This window comes from Channa argus, chromosome 17 (genome assembly GCF_033026475.1).
Source record: "Channa argus isolate prfri chromosome 17, Channa argus male v1.0, whole genome shotgun sequence".
In the NCBI taxonomy this organism is placed as follows: Eukaryota; Metazoa; Chordata; class Actinopteri; order Anabantiformes; family Channidae; genus Channa; species Channa argus.
The window spans coordinates 15,951,473-15,957,472 of NC_090213.1; positions in this window are offsets into that span (position 1 = coordinate 15,951,473).

Here is a 6,000-nt window from a genome sequence, read left to right on the forward strand (position 1 = left end):
CTGGGTTAAACACACCATCCTGTCCACTGTGTGAGAGAACTGGATGTGAATGGTGCATGTGATGTACCAAAGAAGTGGAAAAACAAGGTATGGAAAAACAATTAATAATGCACGTTTCACATACAGTAAGGATGGATCCATGGCTACTGGAACAATGCTTTTACATGTGAGCGTGACATGAAAAGGCGACTTCAAATATATTTTCATGTGATTACAGCTGGTTATCAGTTAAAAAAGAAAAGTCAAAGTCCACTCATAGCTTGCATCTCAGTACTTCTCAGAAATCTCAGAAATCATATTCTCGCCCTGATTGAGTGTTGATTTTGCAGCAGTGTACAGCAGCACAATTAGGACCTTAGGGCCAAGCTTGGAGAACTCTACAGATAGAGATACTTTCTCCTCTCTTTTCTTGAGGTGTATTCTCACCTTTGATCATTGATTACAGAGACATATTGCCTCCAGTTAAAGTTGGTTCAGATTCTTCCACTTTCACTTGCTGATAGGACAGAATGTACATTGAGTTGCATCAAAGTTTCACGCCCAGTTAGGGAAGATGCTATAGAGACGAGCAGTTGTGGTCAGTGAGAGTTAGTCATTTGTATGATTGAATGAGTTTGCTACTGGCATAAAAGACATAAAACATGCCTGGACTTGGCTTCTTGGCAAATGCTTCATCTAATGTTTATTGTTTTAGGGCTGAGCTAGTTAATTATTAGAGAAGCCTTAAACACAAAGATTGTTTAAATCCAACGAAAGATGAGTTAAATCATCTTTGTCTTTCTTATTTCACCTGTGAGGTTGTAAATCTGCGTGGTCTTCAGTCCAGTTAAGTATGAATTTGCAGTGGTTAACAGCTGTTTACAAAGTTCAGCAAAGTCCAGTTAGTTCAAGCTAATTTTTGCCTTTTGTTAATTACATGGATTTGACTACTGGACTGTTTGATTTAAATGCCCCACTTCTTTTTGTTAAGTTTCTCCTACTTCCCCTTTAGGTCATCAATTCTCTGATTGCCAAATTAAATTCACTAAATGCTTGTTCATTGCAGTCAGTCCAATAGCTGAGGATTTTTACCTAAGCCACAATGTCAATGTCATGATGGGTCCGAGATTCATAAAAATCCTTTGGGATTCAGAAATGTGTACAGAGTGTTAAGGCAACCCATGCATTTGATGTCCACATGTTTCAGCTTGGACCAAAGCAGTGAGACAACTGATAACACTACCACAAAATCGAAAAAGAGGACAAAAAAGACAAAAGATGGAGATGGAGATGAGGACATGACACACACTTCCAAACTGATGTACAAAAATTATGCTCGTGAAAAGTAAAACCTTCAGTTTCTGTATGTGTGTGTGCGTGTGTGTGTGTGTGTATGGGACATTGTGGATACAATCATTTCAAAGTGTATAGTACTTTTATCCATGGTGAGCGATGTCTTCTGTGTTTGTTCTTTCATAGAACAGTCAAAGGATTAAGAGATGGCACAACAGCAGCTGCCCCCTCCGTTCATTTTCAGATACAGTAGATAACAAGTTGTTATTGTACACTTCAATCAATTTTAATTTCATGTGAGATATTGTATCATTTATCAGATATCATCATCTGAAAATTGAATTGGCTAATATCGGTATTGTCATAGAAAACGCGCCCTCGTGGTCACCTCGAGGCCACAGGGTTAGCGGTGCAGTGGTTATGCAATAAATGGATGGTGTTACCCCATTAGCACTTCAATAGTCTTGGGTGTCTGTGAGAATAATCGCCGTGCCCATCAAAGTGTTTGTGTATGTGTGTGTTCCGGCGTGTCTGGTTTCTAATGATGGTCATCCATAATTAAGTGCACGTCGCGGGGGGTGCGGGCCAGGGCGGTGTGGTGGCGAGCTAGCCTCCAGGTTCTCGACCCCACATTGTGTGTACGTGTGTCATGAGGGTCATCGGCACACAAAATGCCCAGCACCACAGGGCAGCAACCCGAGCCAAACACTGTTTAATTGATGCTTCCTCTGATTAACTGTCAGTTCAGGATCAACACCAGCTAATTCACTCAAAGATGTGTCACTTTAAAATGAAGAAGAAAAAGAAAAAGCCAAGGTGAACAAAATCATCAAGGTCAATCTTGGCAGTAAAAGCTGGAGCTTCTCTCAGGGTCATGATCAGTTATTGCACAAAATGAAATTTATTTGGCCCATTACTGAAAGGATTTGATAAATGTGTCCTTGAGGGCACAGTCACATTGTTGAAACTGGGTTTGGTGAACTTTGTTATATGCCACTGTGTATAATTCTTACGTAATCGAACAATTGTTTTGTTTTCAGTGTATTTTTAAAAGATAGATTTACACTTTTCCAAATCTGTACTAGACAGAATAGTCTGATGCCTACGGGGACATTGAAACAACTTTTGCTGGCTGTCATCATTTTCCTGTTCATACTGAGCCTGAATGGGTCCCTTCATAAAGCATTCCACAGTTCAAACATTTCAAACTCGAGGACTTTGAAGATAACTAACATGTCCAAGTAGTGTCCAGAGTTAGTCTTTTTAGTGCAAAGTTCAGTCTTTGTGTTGCTGTTTTTCCTCAGCTCAGCATGCAGTGTCTGTGGGGATCATGAAAACATAAAAAAGAACTTGATACTAAAAAGACTGGAAAGTTTGGAAGATAACCTCCTGATAACTCCGACTGTTGAAGCCTCGCTGTAAATACACCTTGGAAAGCATTTTTGCACTGAATCAGGACTGTGGATCTGCTTTCTTAATAAGCAGGAGCAATTGTTACAGCACACTGTGTTTTTTTTTTGTACTACATATTGTATTGAGTTTGAGTAGTTAGCCGAGGCCTTATTAAAAGGACTTTGGTAACACTTCAAAAAGAGTCTATAGGTTGTAACAAATAGGTTTTTATAGGGACTGGAGCATATCCCAGCTGTCACTGGGTCAGAGCAACGGTACCCTGGACAGGTCACCAGTCTATGTCAGGGTCAACACAGAGAGACTCACACCTACAGGCAATTGAGAGTCACTAATTAACCTTTCATTTATGTCTTTGGACCGTGGGAAGAAACTAGAGTACCTGGAAGAAACACATGCAAGCTCGGGGAAAACTTCACACAGAAAGGCAACAGTGGGCTGGGAGTCGAACCGGGGACCAAGTGTTAGTATGTGACCTTTGCACTGATAAAGGGTATAAAATTGTAAATAAAAAAAAAAAAACAATTTAAAACAAATTAACAAAAAAGCTGAGGTCCAGAAGCTCTGCAGTTTAACATACAAAACAAGATTAACACACATATGCACTATTATATTGACTTATAATTCTTCCATAAAACATTAGTAAATCATTCATTAACGTATAATGTTTAGCTGGTTAACTGAAGGCTGTGCCAACTTTTAAAGAGTAATTCAAACGTATGCTGTCAGTATCATAAACTCACAAAAGTCTGGTGCTCACTTCTTTGAAAAGTTTGTTTTGGGCACAATGACAAATGGCTCAACCGACGGGGAAGTTCACAATGCTGCAGAATCAACCACAGACACTTTCTGTCTTTTAATCTTTTTTAAGAAAACCATTAACAAATGTTACTGATTCTCCCCAGCAAAGATATTTCTCCAGGGTTTCTACAGTATGAAACTTGTTTGACTATGCAGCACATGGAATCTGAATTTTCTGAATCTGAAAACCAGTCCAGTAAACCAAACCTATGCATGTTTTGACGTCAGCCTTAAGTCACACAACTGTTTAAAATATTGTGGACCTCATTAGGCTGATCCCAGAATAAAAGGTGGCTCACATATTTAATGGATGAGCAACCCTCTGGCTTGCTCACAGCACATTGTTTGTATGAATCATTGCTCAAGCAGAGTCATATTTCTACATGAAACTGATGCTGTCAAGATAAGCGCACACGATCTGCTGCCAGGTGTTTTGACAGGCACAACTCAGCACCTACACATTCACAACAGAGGGCAGATCCAAGACTTACATGCCTGGCCTCCCACTTCCAAACATACTGACTCTTTGATATACAAAGTTTATTAAAGACAAACCCTCCATAGTTTCTCGCTTTGATGATCTCTGTCTCTTTCTCCTTGAGGATTTTGGATTTCTCTGTGAACGTTTTCACTTACTTCTTCTTAAGTGCCTGACATATGATCCCCATGGGTTTTTTTGGTTAAGAGCTGCGGTGAGTGAGAAGATGATAAAAACAAACACACACTCATTAGGATTTTCTGCCAGACAAACTTGTGGCCAAGGAGACAATCAATTACTAATGAAGTCTGTAACAGAAAGCAGAACCTCATGAGTCAGAGGTGTTAAGTTCAACGAACATTCTCACTATGATGAGGACTGTAAAAATCATAACTGCTGTGTAACCTGTGAAACTCATTTTGGGCAAAAAAATGTGACCTGAAGCGACACAATTTTTTAATTCTGTACTCCTAAAGCCTCAAATACAACATGCAGAATACACACAGTAAAAGCATTTAGCTACACCATGTCTTGATCTACAACCCCATCTGCTGAAGACTTTCTGTAGTGCAGGTTGTTTTTGTATTGAAGTTGTTGGAAGACATAGCGCTGCATTGGTTTTAATAATACATTTAATTAAAAAAAATTCAAAATAAAATTAACATTAAATTTTACGCTTTATGTTATATTTTACATTTGTATGATTGTAAGATTTAACCTAATGTTTGTTATACATACAGTGGATGGTTTCTGTTGTTATTGGCTGTAAGTCTATGGGAATGAGATTCATGTGATTTAGCTTGACACTAAACAGTATCTTTCCATTTTTAAGTTGGTTTTAAAACCACACACTGTGCCAGAGATCAGAAAATATGCATTTTCTTTCCAAATGTGAAAAGGGTGGATAGTTGGATATTATATTACTTGTTTTTAATATTTATAAAGACTTGTATTGCATACAGATTTTGTAGTCTGGATTTTTATGCAGATTAGTTACTTAAAAGTATCATTACCACAGTCCTAAAACTGATACTGTCCTGCAAGAAAATTACAAAGGCACTTGAAATACAAAGGTGAAAGTACTCATTATACATGATACATGTTTTTGGACTGATTTATATTATATATAAATATTTATGTGCACTTAATCTGCAGCTGGTAACGTTGGAAGTGATTTTTACAAGATTACAGACTGTTTTGACTCTAAGAATTATTACGATACATGATTCTGGATAGTTTGTGAATTCAAATCAGATAAAAACACTTAGAATTAATCTGTATTTTATATTATTAATCTCCATCTAATGTCATAAACAGTAAATATGTACAATCACAGGCCAATTCATTAGGCACACCTGTACAATCTAACACAATGCAGTACAGCAGTTCTGACATGAATTCTACTTTTACAAGGTTATTATTTTTAAAAGGTACGTTTTTAAGTTTAAATTAATGAGGTGGCCGAAACATTGCATGTATTTATTATACAGCCACTTTCTAAACCACAGAATTTCAAGAAGGTGCAAAAACTTAAGTAAAGCAGAAACACCTCAGAACTGTATTCCAGTACAATACTACTTGGATAAATTATAAACACCAGCCAAATCCATTATCAACAACTTTATTTGATTATAGATGTTAGGAGAACTATGTGGTACTTGTGCTAAGTCCACATCTATCACAAACCTAAGTAGAAGATTAACTTACTATCGTATGTTAATGGAACTTTGCAGCTTTTAATAACTTCGCTCTGATCACTGGTTAAAGATGATGTAGCAACATGTAAATAGTCCTAAAGCTAAAATCTGAATTAAACATTTTTAGTAATTTAGGATTGTGTTTAAAGTATGTGCTGCTGTATGTGCCTTCATTTGGTGGTAAAGGTGTGTTAGGTTGCAGTACATGTGTGAGGTAGATGTTTTTGGGGGGAAGAAGTGTCTTAATTCTCTGGGATGTGAATAATGATGCCAGTTTTAGTGGTAATGTGTTAGTTTGGTAAATACGGACGTGTTTAGGGAAACATGTTAATACACTTAACT